General features: G+C 40.8%; 1 long non-coding RNA gene across 1 annotated transcript in view; it reads left to right on the forward strand.

Annotated features, from left to right (window-relative positions):
* The window catches only part of LOC133075216 (uncharacterized), a 364,589-nt gene that overhangs the window by 185,916 nt on the left and 160,176 nt on the right, over positions 1–18,497 (forward strand). Inside the window, exon 3 of the long non-coding RNA XR_009697330.1 lies at positions 13,435–13,488. This is a non-coding gene — a long non-coding RNA (uncharacterized LOC133075216). The remainder of the gene's footprint in view (positions 1–13,434; positions 13,489–18,497) is intronic.

Raw genomic sequence — 18,497 nt, forward strand, 5'->3', positions numbered from 1 at the left:
CTCAGTGTGAGTCAAGGCAAAAAGGCTTCCTTGGAGATTGGGTCCAAACCAGAAAGCTCAGAGGAGCTGGGTTGAGGGTTTGGCATTCTCTTATGAACTTCTGACCTTTCCTGCCTCACTTGTCTATCTGCGACCCAGGGACAGCACCGTCTTATCCCCAGCGGCACTGTGTTGATTCATGAAGAGGTGAAAAGCCCATGTGTTCACAATTGGGGCATGACTGCACTCACCTGCAGCTGCCTGGGTCTGGAGACTAAATCCTGGGCTTGTGGGTTCAGTGACTCAGGCAGCACAAGCCGTTGCCTGCTTGCAGTCCAGGCTGCCTGGCACGTTCAGTGTTAGCAAACTAGGGGCCCACATTTCCAGGCGTGGGCTTGGGTGCCCTGGAGAATGTGAACTGCTTTATGAAGCCACTTTCACTAGAGAATATGGAGCGATCCCAGAAAGGCAATATTTGGTTGGAAGAAAAACAAATTTGTGAGGATCACACATAGGAAATGAAGGTGGTTTCTTTCCTCATACTTGAAGTCTCACGATCCAAGGTGAGACGCACAAGGACAAATCTTTGCTGCTAAATGTCTTCAGGAGATGCCTTAAAGTTTGTCCCTTTCTGATATGTGGAATTTGAAGACAATTGGTCTCTGTCTACGTTGTCTTCTCTAATCTTTAAAAAATTTTTTTTTAAAGTCATTTTTAGTAGATACAAAGAACACAATTCAATGCCTTTATCAAATCCACAATAAAGTTAATTTGACCTGTATTTAATAATCTGCATGATTGTGATTGTTCCACATGATAATTAGGCATAAATGGTGAGCAGTTCATATAAATTCCTGTAATTCTTTTTACTTGTATACTACCAAAGCATCTTTTTATGATTTTTAAAATTTTTAATTCCTTAGCTTGGAGTGGCCTATAAAGTACCATTGTTGCAGTTTAAATTTCGTCAAGCACAGTGTGTATGCTCTGGTCCTCCAAGAAGCAGATGCCAAGGTGGGATTAGATGTGCTGGAGATTTACTGGTGGAAATGGCTGTGAAGCGTAAAGGGGCAGGGTCAGGGTCAGGCCCGGGGAGCCTTCAGACCAAGATGCACCCTGACACCTGTGAAGGGCAGGGGCGGAAGACAGAAGGTTGGGTGGGAAGAATCGCTGACTGCACAGCAGTTTCAAGAAAGATGTGGCTAGGCTGGCGGGGGTGGGGGTGGGATTGAGGAGCCCAAGGCACATGTTAAGAGGAGTCCCAACTCTCACAGGAACAGGCCTGCACTAGTGCCCCACTTTTTGGTCATTGGCTGGGAGCAGTCGGCTGGAAGCATGGCCTAGGCTTGACCACCATGGTAGATCCAACTGGGCCATCAGTTAGCTATGCCCCCGTAGCAGGAGAGCTGAGCCAGGCATTTTCATGGTCACACCATACACACTTATGCATATTAAAAGGCACGGATAGGGAATTCCTTGGCAGTCCAGTAGTTAGGACTTGGTGCTTTCAATGCCGTGGTCCCTGGATCCATCCCTGGTCGGGGAACTAGGATCCTGCAAGCTGCATGGAGTGGCCCCAAAATATAAAAATACGAAAAAAAAAAAAAAGCACAGATGTGTGTGTGTGTGTGTGTGTGTGTTAACTGCAGGCAGTCAATTCCTGGGATCCCCGATTCCCATACCCTTTGCCAATTTCTCACATCTGAGATGCTCTCAGTCACCTTTCAGGGTTTTCCCATCAGAATTGGTCCTGGGCTGTGGATTCTGCTTCTTTCTGTCTCCAGGGAAAAAGCAAGGCCCTGATGTGCTGGTTCTGTAAGGATTTCCAGGACAAAGCCATGGTTTTCCTATGTGAGGAAGGGGAAGAAGGGTTGAGAGAGCACACTGGATTCTTGGCCTTCGGGAGTCTTGGGTTAGAGAGAGGGATTTGGTAGACTCAGAATCTGTGTTGGGAGCGAGAGCTGTGGTTGGAAGAGGCAGATGGAGCATTTGCCAGAACCAGGCTACCAACAGTCACAGCGGGTGGGCTTGTCATCCTAGAGGGAATATGGGGAAACTGAGAGGGGGATGTCAGGTCCATCTGTCCTGATCCCTGCCAGGCACCCTTACACGACCAGGCATACTCCCCTGAAGGTAGCTTGTTTTACCAGCCTATTACCAAATAACTCCTCAGCTGCCAGCTGATGCCTAAAACTCCTTTAGCTGCTATAGAGCCTTTTATGCCATAATTAGAAAAGTTTTAAAGCAGTCCTCTAGTTTACTACATACACTACAGTCGATTGCCTCCTAGCTAGGTGTGTCTGTCCCTCTTTAGACTAGGAGTTATTTTGGTGCAGAGACTGTGTCTTTTCCTCATTCAGTTTCCAGCACCTACAAAATGCCTGGTACAAAATTGATTCTCAATAATTTTTTTGTTGAATTGAATGGAATTGAATAGATGCAGATACTTCTGGGAGAAGTACCATAGCAACAAAGATGGAATCACGTCAAAGTGGATAAATACCTGGGAGTGCAACACTTTGAATTCAAGTCTCAATTCCAGGACACTCTACCTGTAAGATTGTATATGAATGTTTTATCCTTTCTGCATTTTAATTTCCTACTTACAAAATGAGACCAAAGTACCTTTCCCTAATAAACTCAGTATTCCTGTGAGTATCAAATGATAAAGAAAGGACTTTGAAATGTAAAAGTGATGGATAAAGTTATATTATTTTTTTCTTGTTTTGGGGGGTATTTAGGATTTAGTTTAAAGGTAGCCAGTGCTTGGAGCCAGGAGAGCATATGGAGAGAGGGGTTTTAAGGATACTCAAATCTGCCTGGGCATGGAGGTATTTTAGGCCATGAAGCACTGTAATTGCTGGTTGCAGGAAATTCTAGATTAAAAAAAAAAACTGTAACTTTATTATACAAAACATGAAATAATCCATGGCTCACAACTAAATAGGCAATTCCCCTGGTAGCTTTTATGCTTTCTATAAACAGGAATAAATGCTATTGACTCAATATACTTGCTTTAATAATAAATCCTATAAACAACATAGCCACCCTTTTATTGCTGGAGAATGGTGTTTGACTGAAGAAACCTACTATTGTTTAGCTCTTTATGGTTTACCAAATGTTTTAATGTACATTACCATTTTGATTCATCATAATTACTCTGAAAAAGGAAAATAATAGTTTTCATGACATGTCACCACTTAGTAGTTCAGAGCTGTTAAAGGAATTTTACAAGAAAAAATCAGGTGGTGGTTAAAAGCTTGGGGTCAGATAGACCTGGTTTAATCCAGGGTTTTGCAACGTGCTAGCTGTGTGACCTTGGAAAGTAAATAACTTATCTCAGGCCCAGTTTCCTGTTCTGCAAAATGGAGACTTAACTATAACTCAAATATTTTCTAGGTAAATGCAATAGCTCCGCATTTGGATTTCAAAGAGGGAAAAGGATCTTGATTTTGGGATGAGCCCTAAGGACTTTCCCAAGTAGTAGTGCTGACATTAGATTAGCTGACGGGAGGCATGTGAATTCTTAGCACAGAGACTGTCACATACTACATTCAATAAATATTCAATATTAGCTTTACAAATAGTTTACAAAGTGTTTTCACATACTTCACTCACTCCTCCCAATAACCTCATAAAGCTTCTCTTTACAAATGAAGAAACTAACACTCAGGGAGCTTATCTTTGTCCCCGGTTACATACCAGCCAAGTGTCAGAGCCGGATCTTACACCCGGCTCAGCTAGTCCTCTAGCTGTGACCACTGCCTGTCCCAGTCAGGACAACACATCACCAGCTGTGGTTGTTAAGAAAAAGTAGATGATGGGGGCGGGGGAGGGGTATCCAGCTGCATGGACAACCTACTGAAGAATGAGAGGATCCTTTGCCAAAGGATGAGTGAAGTTAGACGGAAAAGACTCCAGTTTCTGTTTTCTCTTTTCTTTAGCGTCAATGAGCAGACCTATGACCTGAGAGTATTTCTAAGACCTTTGTAAATTCTTAGCAACCCTGGTATTTGATCGTTTGTGGCACATATGAGAATTTAGAGAAAATGAATCCTGTTGGTTAGTTGACATTTTGAGTAGCATTTAATTACATTTATTTTCTGTCATAGAAGTTATTTTATTACTAAAAATTTGAAAAATGATACAGGACCTCTAATATAGGTAACAATATAAGTGGTTTTCTTTGCTAGACACAATCTCTATTATCATCTCAATGCCTTTGAACATTCTTTTCCCTTTTTTACTGTGTGCAATTCTATCATGGTTTGAAACCCAGCTTTACACTTTTTGGAGGTGTTTTTGTAGAGCAGTGAGAGGAAGATTATCTTTGTTAGTTTGGAAGGAGTTTTGAGGGTCATGTTAACCTACTGATATGTGCAAATATACAGGGCAAGTTAATTCAGGTGTGGGAGGCTCGTAGTGCAATCAGAACACGGGCAAAGGAGGCTGCCATGAGGAGAGGAGCAGTGGAAGGGGCTCCCTTGGAGTTTGGCTCAGGATCACTGGGAAAGTGATCACACTGTACCCACATGGGGTGATAACGTGGTGAGACAAGAAACCACAAGCGGTGACTACAAAGTAAGATTGGGTAGGTGAGGCGAAGAGAAAGAATATGAGGACAAAGAAGTTGTAGAATTTACTCTGGTTCCCTAAAGAGAAAAAGATGTGAGATAATCCTTTAAGTCGAGGAAAGCCATAGAAGATAGTCAGGTAAGACCTATTATTAGAGACGAAAAGAAAGTAGGTGTGGTCATTCGTTCACTGCCCCACTCACCTCATTCATTCATTCTTTCCTTCACCTGCCCAGAAAGAATGTTTAAATACCTGCTGTAGACTCAGCATGTCCCCAGATGCTTCTTTTTGGGAGGAAATGATGACACAGTCCCCATCTGCATGGGAGACATTACAAACCCGCTCAGTGATTGGAGAGCACATAGACAACAGCCTGTATATAAATTCAGAAAAACCTGGTGTCATCTGTGCTGAGGACCCATAAAGTCATAGGAAGGATGACAGTCAGGGGAAGGTAAACTTCAAATATGCTTACAATTTGCCTAAGGTGTCCGTGTGTAGAACTCTCGTAAATTTAATGCTCAGGAAAACACCTGGTCCACAACCTCGGGAAGGGAGTCTCGTTAGCATCCTTCAGTGATGCCTACATGAGAGAGTCGATTGGGTTTCGCCCTTACCTGGACTCAGTGGTAACTTGTGATGGAATACATTCTATGTGTAGACAGTTCTGGCAAACCTAACTTCACCAAAGGAAGAACCCTCATTCCTTGCTGAAAAGACCTGCTAACTATGACTTAATGATGTACCGCTAGCAGGAGGCCAGAAGTCTTTATGATGCCTGGACTAGGCACTAGGAGCTCAGAACTTTGAGGGCTATAGGGAGCTCCCCATGTTTGACTTCAGCAGCAGAGGTAGTTATCTATGTTTCATCTGTAAGGTCCTTTGTCAACATGAAGTTATGGTGTGGCGGAGAAGTCAATATGCCCAGAACTGTGCATTGTTCAATTCAATCAACACCTAATGGATTGAATAGAGGTCGAATAGAAGAGCTTCCAGGTGTCTTTTCCTCTCCAAATGACTTTTTCTCTGCCTAGTAACTGAATACTTGAGTTGACATCATGCCAGTGTTTAACTGTTAGTCATATATTTTCTAGATAAGTGACACTAGCTCCCCCTTTGGATTTCAAAGACGGAAAAGGATCTTGAATTCGGGATGAGGCCCTGAGGACCTTCTTAAGTAGTGCTGACAGGTCTCCGGATGGGTTAGGGATATTCTTGATGTTAGGAACTGAGCAGTCTAGCCCCACAAGTGTGAGCACGCACTACCAAATCTTATGAGGCCATTTGGTAACAATATATTTTGTTACGTTTTTAAGATGTCTTCTTGGGTGGCCAGAATATTAGCCATCAGCCTGGGACTGGGTGGTTCAAAACTCCATGGCTTTCATATTAAAACAGAAATTGAAGTCAAAACAAGATCTATTTCCTGTAGTCCTATTCCCTCCACCTGTCTCCTGCTTACCTATTTCCATTGTACTCACAGCCACTAGTCCTACTTACATCATGTCTTAAAGGCCAGTGAGATTTGAAGGTCTGTGCCAGGAGCTTATGTTAGATTTGGATCTTCTTACAAATAAGGCCACTATGTCTGGGTCTGCAATGCTCTTTTCAGGATTCTGGGGAAGAAAGGAGCAATGCTGCTATGAAGATTATCCAGCTCCGTTCCCCACTTACCTGCAAGTCCCTACGTAGTGACCAAATGATTTGCAAGTGACCTATGAAGAGACCTGCCCTGTTAGAGGTTTTAAAGTATGTATAAGGATATTTTGCAAGAGCAGCAGAACAGAACAAGTTCAAAAGGACAGAGGAAACATGCTCCAAATCTGTGGCAAACAGGATTTCATTGAAATTTACAGGATTCCTTGGATGTGTCTTTGATTCATGCACTGATTTCCCAACACTTTGAAACTATTTCAAGCAGTGTTTAAAGAAACAAAAACTTTTCTCTGTAATAAAAAATAAGTTATTCTATTTTATGGACAAACTGAAAATTGACTATTGTTTGAGTGCTTTTTTTTTTTCAAATGGGGGGAATGGTTAAAAGAAACTTCATCTTTTTCTCCCTCTCTTTTTCTCTCTGCCACTCCCCTCTATTTTAACTGAAAATGAAAAACACACCATGTGATTTAGCCAAAGGAAGTTAAGGATGAGTCTTTGGGGAGAGGAAGTAGTGCAACCGGTTATCATGTTAATCTTCCATTATATGAGTCAGGCTCGGAGCCAGATTTGCTGCTTATACCGAAGAACAGAATGTGAATGGTTAAAAAAGTTCCCTCCATTCTTCAGATCTGGTGCCTATAGGTCAGCTTAATATGTTTTCTAGCATCCTTGTCCTGCACACATACTAAAAACCTAAAGTGACTGGAGATAAAAGTCAGATTATTAAATATGAAATGCCTCCTCCTTTTTTCCCCTTCAGTAAATGTCTCTGTGTGGTTAATTATGAACATAAGCCACCTCAAAATTATACTTCTATGTCAATGTTTCTGGACAGTTCTCTCCTCTTGGTCTCTGGCTCGAATTTCCTATCTGTTAATGCGAACAATAAAAGGCCCTGAAGGGGCATTAAGAATACAATATAACGATGATTTTAGTGTGGCATGGAAGTCAGGATGTGGGTTAAGTTGGGGGAAAGGTGCTTCCCATTTTTCATTTGATTCTAGGCTTAGTTATTGGTTTTACTGTCTTTGAAATCCCTCTTTTCATCAGACCTCAGTTTCTGTAATTGAGTTGAGTTCAATAATTTAGCTTAGTGATGATAATGTAAGTGTACCTTATTTTACTGTTGACTTATCCTAACATGAAAGGAATGATTTTAAAAAATAGAATGAATGGGGGACACCAGGAGAGGGTGTAACATCTATTTTGTCTCTCCCAGTAGCCAGCTGTGAGTCTTTCAGTAGGTCCCTCAACTGTTCTAGGTCGGTTTCTTCAAATATGACACGATAAGGTTGTAGCAGATGACCTCTAAGGTCCCTGAAAGATGAAAATGAATTGCATTATTCTGTCTTCCAGCTTTTGATTCACCAGAGCTTCACTCTTTGATTCACTCAGTAGTTATTTACTAAATGTCTGCTATGTGTCAGGCCTGTTCTAGTTGGTGGGGATTCAAGAGTGAACACTAATGACAAAATGTCTCTCTTAGAGAGCTCATATAGACAGACAATGAGTGTATGAAAAAATACATGTTTTGTCAATGGTAAGAGATGTTATGAGGAAAAATAGAGCACAACACGTGAATAGAGACGGTAGTGGTGGGGGGCAGTAGAGTTCTCTTATACAGGGTGGTCAGGGAAGTTCTCTTTTATAAGGTGACATTTGGACAAGATCCTTAAGAAAGTGAGAGAGCATAGCCAGCAGAGATTGGGAGGAAGAACAATCTAGGTGGAAAGAACAGCAAATGCAAAAGCCCTAAGGTGGGAATATGTTTTATTTGTTCAAGGATGAGCAAAGATGCCAGTGGTTGGGTCAGAGTGAGTAAGGAGAAGAGTGACAGAAGATGAGCTTGGGGAAGCATGGTGGGCAGGGCAGATCGGGGCAGTCACTGAAAGACTTCTGGCTTTTTCTCTGAGTGGCATGGGAAGTCATTGAAGGGTTTGGAGCAGAGGGGTGACATGATTCGATATACTTTTTTGGCTGCTATGTTGAGAACAGACTTAGGGGAGTAAGGGCAAAAGCAGTGAGACTAGTTAAGAGATGACAGCAACAATTCAGACCAGAGATGATGGTGACTTGGGTTAGGGCAATAGTGATGGAAACGGTGAGAAGTGGTCAGATTCTGGGTATTTTTAAAATGTAGTGTCAACAGAATTTACTGATGGATTAAAATGCAGTGTGAGAAAAAGAGAGGTGTTGGGGATGGCTCTCATATTTTGGTGTTTGGCAACTGAAAGATAGGGGTTGCTATTTTCTGAGATGCAGACGACTACAGAAGGAGCAAGAAAGTCAAGAGTTTGGCTTTAGGCATATTAAGTTTGAGACGCCTAATAAACATCCAAGTGGAGATGTCAAGATGGTAGTTAGATATTTGAATCTGGAATTCAGGCTGGAGATAATAGATGTATATAATCTCTCTCTCTATGTATTTATATATCATATGTATATTATATATAAATATTTGGGAATTTCCATTGTATTGATATTATTTAAAGCTACGGGTCTGGATGAGATCACATAGGGCCCAGGCCAATAGTTTTTAACCTTGGCTGTACATTAGAATCACTGTGAGAGCTCGTACATGTATGGATGACTGGGCCTCATCCTAGACCAACTCTGGTCTAGAGTATAACACTGGGGGTCCGCTCCGGCACTGGGAGTATTTAAAAGCTCTCCAAGTTATTCTAACATAAGCCAGGGTTGAAAACCACTGACCTTGAGAGTGAGTGTGGATGGAGAAAGGAAGAGACCTGCTTCCTGCTCCCCTACAGTGTTTAGAGATCAGGAAGTTGGGAGGAACCAGCAAAAGAGACTGAATGGGAGCTGACAGGGAGGTAAAGGATGTTGTGTCCTGGAAGTCAAATGAAGAAACTGGTTCAAGAAGGAGACAGTGATCAACTGTGGAATGTGCTGCTCAGAGATTAAGATAAAGAATGAGCAGGGATCACTGGATTAGGTCACGTGGAGGTCTCTGGTGACCAACTGGTGATGTGATAGGAGTGAGGCCTGATTCTCTTATTCTAGAGGGAATTGGAGAAGTGGAGTTGGAAGCAGTGAATAGGGGTACAGAGGAATGAGGTGGAAGCTGGAGGGGGACTGAAGGGTAAAGGGAGAGTTTTTTAAGAAGAGACACATTACAGCATGTTTGAAGGTGATCGTAGGAGGGAGAAAAGCTGATGATGCTGGACAGAGAGGCGACAGTTGCAAGAGTGAAGTCCCTGAGAAGTCCTGGGTGGGGGTGGGATCCAGGGCACAAGTGAAGGGGCCGGTCTTAGATCAGTTCATTCTTCTGGCAGCAAAGAAGGCAGAGTACGTGTATACAAATGTGGATACACTGGTAGATTTGGTAGTGGGAGTGTGTAGAAGTTAATTTTATTCTCAGTGTTGGAAATTGTGTATTTGGAGATTTGGAACATACTAGATTAGTAAATTACATAATCTTGAGACTATGCATGCTTTGAGCCTTCAGAGGCATACAAATAGATGTCAGAGAAACAGAAAGTAAAAAGACACTATATTAATATAGCCAACTATCTTATAGATATTTAAAATTATGTTTTAGAAGAATATTCATTAAGTGGGAAATGTTTTCAGCATAGTGTTAAGTGAAAAAGGTATGAATAGTATGCTCCAAATTAAAAAAAAGTATGAATGGTATGCTCCAAATTAAAAAAAAAATACTTATGTGTACTTATACATATAACAAGACAGCAAAATCTTATCAGTTCCATCTGGATGGTGAGACTATAGGTAACTTTTATTTGTACTTTTCAGTACATTATTAACTTTATATAAAAATTACGTGTTTAGAAAAAACAAATAATACAAAGTAGAATGTACTTAAAATTAAAATACAAAAAATACAAAATACAAAAATAGGACTATTTTTTCCATTTCACAGTTGTTCACAATGGAAGTATAAATTTATAGAATTTGACTCTACAGATTGGATTAAGGTTTACAATAAACTCACACCTCAGAGGAAATATACTCATAGGTTCTGGCTTGGGTTATTCATGGAAAATATTTGATGACTAAATTAGTACACAGCTCAGTTATCTTGCATCTCAGAAAGGAATTGTAATTAAATCTACTATAAATCAAACTCTGGATTGTAATCGGGGATTTAATTTTTTTTAAGTTTTGTTTGTTGATATAAAATGTTCAGTGTAATTGTTACTTTTGCCAACCAAGGGCGTTTCTATTTCCTCCTCTTCCTAAGGTTTTGAGACTTTTCTGAGATTCTCTCTGCTGTCCTTATTTTAGCACTGACTATGGCATGACTTCTGGAGTAATTAGGTGACCACAATTAAGAGGCAGAACTTCTCAATGTCATCATCTTTGGTAGTAAAATGGCACTAGCACTCCAAACTGAGCTCCCATGTTTATGTCATTGTAATGTATCACTCATTATGGCAAGCTGGTTGTTGGATGTCACCAGCTTTTGGTGACCTGATGCTTATAAGCAATGAACAGTCCTTCTACCCAGATACCAGTCTAACTGAGTCTACAGTAGAATCCCAATGAAGTTACAAGAATGTGCCATAGAGATGAGGACGACTATGTGGACAGAAAAGCCTTTGGAGAACTGACTGGAGATAAAACATGACTGTTTGATTGGCATGGGATAAAGACAGAGAGAAGGAAGAATAATGGTGACCTCCAGTAAAATGAGTTATGTTCTTCTTTATCCCTTCTAGATTCAAAAAGGGTTACAGACCTGCTATCACAAATGGAAAACTTTCAGGTAAACAGACAACAGTTATGATACGGTGCCATAGATCCTTCAAAGATGGCACCTGTAATAAATCATAGACTGAGGGTCTAGAGACTGACTGTTGCCATCAGGGAGCTAGCATTTTATGGATGACATCAAACAGGACAGCAGGGCATTTCCAAAGCCTGAGTCAAGAATCAGCATGCACCGCCAAGGAAGAGATAAGTTCTTCTTTGGGTTTTTCTCACAGAAATCACTTAGAAAAGTCAGTGTGATTTTAATGTTGGCTACATGGGTACCATATAATACATTGTAATACATATGTATGTATTCTATTATATAATATAGTCTTACACAAGAATATAGAGTATATTCTTACAGAATTCTGTAAGTTTAGAGGATTGAGCAGAAGTGTTGAGTCTCAGAGACGTGCTATCAGAGGATAAATATTACTTGCGAATTAAAAGGCACTGGAGCAGTGAGCTCTGTCCTTAGTGCCGTCATCAAAACTTATTGCGGTGTATTGCTGCCAGCAGGCCTCTCCACACCAGCAGGTGCCAGGCACAGAGAGCCCCGCTCCCTCAGACGTTGACCCCGTGTTAGGGAATACGCTGACGCGTTATGTTTACTCCAGGAATGAACAGGGAGGCTAATGCCCTACTCCCCGAGGAGCAGCCCACGTACCATAAAGGTTTTATAGCTGTTCAAGATAGACTTCAGGTTCATTCCTTCCAGATTCATTCACGCGGCGGGGGGGCGGGGGGGAGAAAGCAAGGGAGGGCATGGTAACAGTAGGGCAATGTTTAACTCAACAGATTCCAATGTCTCGGAGGTGAAGATGATCAAACCCCCAACTCCCCACCCTGTTGGCTCTACACACAGAAAACGTCAAGGGTGGGCACACTGCCAGGTGTTCCAGCGAGCGGCTGAACTGAAACAGACCTGCCCTGGGAAGGGAGGGAGAGAAATAGAGCCAAGGAAACCTAAGAAGGAAAAACTGGCAAACTACCCCTATAGCTTTGCCACTGACCCATTTAAGTGTTTGTTATGGTGAGAATTAGAATATATCTGAAATGTTATTGCTATTAGTATTATTATAGTTTTATCAGTTAAAATTTATTATGTGCTAGACACCAGGTTAAGCATTTACCTGCACTTTCTCAGCTGTTCTGCTCACCCTATGAGCTAGGTTCTATTATTATCTCCCTTTTATAGAAGAGGAAACTGAGGTTGAATAATTTGCTATTTAGTGGAAGAATTTGAAAGTAGGTCTGCTAAATGTGATTAAAACTTGAGGTGTGTGGTATCAAGAATCAAGGAACTTACTAAAGTTGCTTTAAGTTGTAGGTCCTTTGGATGGAAAGGAGTCAACCTTTTGGCTACTGAACACTTTACAAAAGTTACTTCATTGTTTCCCTATAGAGTAGATATTAATTTTCCTGTTTTAAGGTAGAATCATGAATTGAATTTAGGTTTGCCTAAGCCTAAAGCCTCCCTGTTTTCATAACACCTTACTGGGAAGAAAAGGGAATGGAAAGGAATCTCCATTTTCAGTGAAAATGGTGGAGAGATGCATGCCACGAGGAGCCACATTTATAGATAGTTCAGATCTCATTTTAAGCAGTTGATGCAACTCCTTCTCATGATTACTTACGAGAAATACTGCTTGAGTTGAAGTTCACTTTCCTTGAAGCTGCTAATAAACAATAAAAATCTTAAGATACATAGAAGGAGAAAGAATACAAAGCCTAGTTTGAAATTGTAACTTGTTTTAGTTTACAAAGCACTTTCTTAAACTCTGCAATGGTTCTGCCCATCCAGTTTTATGACTTCCCAGTCTCCGTTTTCTTTTTACAATGAGGAAGCCAACACCAATCCATAAATATTTATTACATTGTGATCATAGCAGCCGCTACCATTTGTGCATCAGGGACTTTACACGCATTATCTTGTTGGTTCTTCACAACCACACGGAGGGGCAAACAGCCTCTCTTGAGCAGCAAGGAAATTGGGCTTCACAGTGGTTCCGTGGCTTGCCCAAAGGCAGGAAGGTAATAACTGAAAAGGCCAGGATTTGTTAAGCTTGGCCAGTGTTCTTTTTCTTACATTATACCTGTTTTCAAAGCAAGAAAGTTAGATTATCAGCCTCTCAATACTTGAAAGTCGGCTGGAGAACGTGAAACACTTAGAGATAATGTTGATCTCTTTACCCGATTTTACATGCATTGAAACAAAGGCAGAGTGCAAATGATTTATTCATGTTAGATCAAACAAGTTCTTATTTGAAAATTGAAATCTTTCGTTTCAGTTTTTAGTTCTTTCGTCCTAATGACTGGTTTCCCTAAAGACGTGTTTCTGTAACAAAAGATGAAGAAAGTATGACAAATTAGAAAAAAGAGGGGAGGAAAAAAAGGAGAAATATAAGGACAAGAGGGCAAAGGCAAAAAAGCAATTGCATCAACAATGAAGAGACTAGAGCAAGTAATTACCATTTGTACTTTTCACAGGGGAAAACCTGGACCCAGAGAGATGAGAGAACTTATCCCATGAATGAAATACAGGTGAGAGTTCTCTTGGGCCCTTTCCTTCCTGAATTGCCCTAAACCTAGTTTCAAAACAAGATTCCAAGTTTCCAGCATTTAAATGTGCATAGGATAAGACTTATAAATTCCAATTAACTTTTGTGTCCTTGTCCCTCTCGAAAGGCATACATTTTAAATTTATTTATTTATTTATTTATGGCTGTGTTGGGTCTTCGTTTCTGTGTGAGGGCTTTCTCCAGTTGTGGCAAGCGGGGGCCACTCTTCATCGCGGTGCGCGGGCCTCTCACAATCGCGGCCTCTCTTGTTGCGGAGTACGGGCTCCAGACGCGCAGGCTCAGTAACTGTGGCTCACGGGCCTAGTCGCTCCGCGGCATGTGGGATCTTCCCAGACCAGGGCTCGAACCTTGTCCCCTGCACTGGCAGGCAGACTCAACCACTGCGCCACCAGGGAAGCCCCAAGGCATACATTTTAATGACCCGTCTACTTCGCTGCCCCTGAAGCCTTGCTCCCCCATGGCCTGTAAGCAGAAATACTTAGCCCCTTCCTGTAGGCTCAGTGCCATTCCAGATGCTTGAAACAGTTAGGGTTTTGATAAAAGCAAATAAAAAGTCTCCTCAAGCCATCGGTCCACATTGCCTTGTGGTTGATTCTTGTAGTGTTTGCTGTCATTTCTTTATACTAAAACCAAGCTCCTCCCCTAAGTGACCCTTGTTAAACAATGATTTCTCAAAAATAACACCAAAACAAAGCTGAGTTTACTGTTGTCTCAGTAAGGGAGAGCATGACCTTGAGAGAGTCTTTAAGTGATGTCTCAGAGTGGAGTGCCCTCAGGGGGCAAAGTTGGGATATTTATGAGGTTTTGGAGTCTAGTTCAATGTAGGTCTTTCAGTCTCAGGGCTTGATTAGGGTTGGGTAAGGATCATGATATAAGAGTCTAGGACTGGAAAATGTAGTAAGGCAAGGATTTTATAGCTGGGGATTCAAAGAATCTTAGAGAGAAACTATCATTTGATTCTACCTATTGAAGAACTGAACCATTTGATATTCATTTAAGTGGGTTTTGGGGGATGTTCCTAAAATGAACAATACAGTTTATTTGCAACTTTTATCTTCCTGGGCAAGAATTTCTCAAAATATTAAAACCATGTTAATGACTATTGGGGAACAGTAACATCATGTTGATGTAGATAGTAAACTGTGTGGTTGTAAATGGTTTTGCTTCTCAGTGTCTCACTTTGTGATCATTGTTCAGCCTAAGCTAAAAGGTAGACCATTAACATCAAGACCAGTCTGGGGATGGTTATTTCACCCATCATGCCTGTGGGTTTTCTTGTTCTTTTTGATGGATCATGTAATGGACATCACAAAACACAAAGAAGGATCATTTGATAGTGGTTATATAGCAACATTTAAGACTCTGGAGATCATACCTCTAAACATTGCAATATGGACTGATTCTATGATCAAGAGTTCATTGTTCACTTCTCAGCCAGGAACAAAGGGCACCCAATTTAAACCAAGAGAATAGAGCCTAGCCCCAATCCGAAGTGCCCACAGATTCAGATAATTTACCAGATTACTTACATTTAGGATTTTTGCTTTCTAATTATTTTGAGTAATATTATAGATCCTAGAGAGGTCTATAGGGATCTAAGCACAACATTCTTCCCCTAAAATAGTACATGTTTACCCTCAAGAGGCCAATATTATATCTAACGTGGCTCTATTCTGATCCAACACCTGCCAGATTTCATGATGCTTCCAGGCAAGGAGTCCTATGGCTGTGGTGGCATTATTGAACTCTTCTGCATTTTCTGAACCATGGCATGTAATATTTTTGCAAGTTTCCATTTGAGGTTGTCTGGTACTTCTATGAAGCCATTCTCAGAGTGCCAGAGATTATCTCTGTGCAGTTTATATCCGGATTTCTCCCAGTACCCTTTTCTGACTCTGGATGCAATGACTGGCCTTCTATAAAAGCTTCTTTGAACGCCCCCCACCCCAAGATTTAATCTCTCAGTTTACCATTAGGGCTAGAATCTTAGTGAGTGCTGCCGTCTGGTATAAAGAGTAGCAGGGATTTGCTCCATGTTATCCCTTTTTCTATGAGCCCCTACCTTTATATAGCCATCTCCTTAGGAAGCATTAGACCACCCAGAAGTTCTTTAATTTGTTGACCCCATTCTGAATTGGGGTTCCTGTTGGGGTTTAAGAACGCTTATTTACAAAGCATTCCAAAATTATGGACTATCCAAAAGCATAGCTACTATCAGTGGAAATTTCCCTTCTATTTCTAGCTAGCTTTCAAGCTCTGGTGAGTGCACCATGTTTTTCCATCTGAGCAGACTTTGCTTCTGGTAAGGAGTCATAGTCTTACCTAGAATTTTGCTGAATCAGTGTTAAGATATGACCTGTTAACAAACAATATTGAGTCTGGGTTTTCTAAAGGAGTTTCTAATAAATCTACTTAGGGCATAGATGTTTTATGAACAGAGGTTAAACAGTCACGAATGTCCTATTTTAAGTAATGGAAGAAAAATAACAGGATTTTAAAGTACTATAATGACGACTAGAAATATATGAGGGAGAAAATAGGATTTCATGTGCAGTAAGCCTGTTCGCTAAGAAGTGTGTATTTTCAGTAAGTAGAAAGACTGTACAGCATGAAGGACCATCAAATTTAAAGGATACCCTAAAACCAAGTCAGCAGATATATCTACTGGTTTAGCTGCTGTGATTATTGAGGAGATGGGTAGGCTTTTGCCACTGGGTCAGGAAGGGGCGGTTAGTAAGCTATTGATCTCTCATAGTTTCCATAGTTGAGTCAGAATGCCAAGAACGTATCCAGTTAATTAGATTTATGATAATTAGATAGGCCCAGACTGGGAGGTTGTTGGAGAGCTAATATTAATTAGACCTGTTCATGTTTAGATTCTAAGGGAAGAGGTTTGGTCACTGAGAATTTGGTTAAGTCCTATAATGGAGTGGCAATTAGAAAACTTGAGAATCCATGACACTTGAGTCAGTGAGATTGAAGAATCCTCTCAATTATCTCTGGCCCAGTAAAATTTTGAATGACTTGTAGTTGGTTAGGAGTAAAGGATTGACTCCCTTGGGATAAATCATATCCTAGATCAGGGCATGACTTTTACTTTTTCTGTAAAGGACCAGGAAATATAGTCTCTGTCACAACTGTTAGAGTTGTGGTAGTGTTAAAGTAACCATAGACAATAAATAAATGAATGGGTGTGAATGTTTTCCAAAAAAATTCGTTTACAAAAGTAGGCAGCAGGTTGGATTTGATTAGTGGCTATAGTTTGCCAATCCTTGTCCTGTATAATGAAGTTACTTTGACAACATTTTGCCTTCTCTTTGGAAATATGCCTATCCTGAGGTAGAACAGTAAATAGATAGATGGAGACAGTCTTAGAGTTTACCTCATTTTAGAACACAACAAAAGGTTTTCCACATACTGCAAAAGAGTAGGACAACAGGGAAAGTTAAGGTCCTCGTGGTCCTGGTTGAGGATTTATGAAAAGCAGCAGATGCCCCAGAAAACCCCTGGAGCATCACAGTCCAGGTGCATTGTTGATTTGCCTTAGAGAAGGCAAACAAGTATTGACTATTTTGAGCTAAAAGGACACTAAAGAAAGCAGAACACAGATCTACAACTGTGTAGTATGTAGTCTCAGGAGGCACTTAACACAAAATGGCATTGGATTTAGTATCAATACTATAGGGAAGCCTTGAAAGATTATCTTACTCATGATCTGATGAATCTATACCTTGTCTATTGGGGTTTTTGCCTGGAAGGACAGGAGTGTTACAAGGGCCAGGATAAGGTATGCTGAGTCCTTTTTCTATTAGACTTAATACAATCAATTTTAGTCTTTCTTTAGCCTCTGATTTAAGAAAGTTTTGTGCAAATTTGGGGAGAACTGGGTTAAGATGGGTCTTGGGTCATGGCAGTGAGAATGTCTTGTTTGGATTTTGATGAACCTGTAACATTGTCAAGTGCTGGATCCCTGAAAATATCACCAAGACAACTTATAAGTAAGATAAAGTTGTTTTGGGGACTTCTCCAGCGGTCCGTTGGTTAAGACTCCATGCTTCCACTGCAGGAGGTGTGGGTATGATCCCTGGTCAGGGAACTAAGATCCCACATGCCCTGTGATGCGGCCAAAAAATAAAAGAACTTAAAAAGAAAAAAACAGATAAAGTTATTTTTCCCTAAGCTATGAAGGAGAGCACTACAATGACAAGAGTTTTAGCAGTGTCTCAGAGGGTGGGAGGGCAAAGTGGGCATATTTATGTGTGTTCAGAATGTGGTTTAAGGTGGGTCTTAAATTATGAGGGCTTGGTTAGGATTGGCTAAGAATCCCGATACAGTAGTTTAGAACTGGGGGACATAGAGAGATGAGGGTTTTGAGGTGAGAGATTCAAAGAGTCCTCAAAAGTAAATTATCATTTGCTACTATTTATTGTAGAAATGAATGAGTTGATGTTCACTTAAATAATATAGTTGTTTGAATGCTTATCTTCCTGGGCAAGAGGTTCCTGGAATAGTGATGTCATGTTGATGAAGACAGTGTAAGTGTAAGGCCATGTTGATGTAATCAGTAAACTGTGTAGGTGTAGATGGTTTCTGTTCTCACTTTTCATGCCGTGATTCCTGTCTTGGATTCTGGTCCTTGAAGAACTTGGGTGCTGTCAGGTTGTTAGGACTACATCCTGTCTTTCACTCCATTCCTTGTAGTTGGCTCTCCATGGTTTTCCACAGCACCACCCTCCCCACCTTCCACCTGATCCAATCCGTAATCCATTTATTTGCTGTACTTTGTCTATTCCTCTTGGCTACATTTCCTTGTCTTTAACCACCTGACTGACTATGAAAAATTCTGCCAAAACTTTTGCCTGTAACCTTTTTTCCAGATTCCACAGCATGATATAATGGATGTGAGTCTGGGCTATGTTATTTACCAGCTGCAATACATTTACCCTCTGCCTCATTTCCTTCTTTTTTTGT

This window comes from Eubalaena glacialis, chromosome 15, assembly GCF_028564815.1.
Source record: "Eubalaena glacialis isolate mEubGla1 chromosome 15, mEubGla1.1.hap2.+ XY, whole genome shotgun sequence".
Classification (NCBI taxonomy): Eukaryota; Metazoa; Chordata; class Mammalia; order Artiodactyla; family Balaenidae; genus Eubalaena; species Eubalaena glacialis.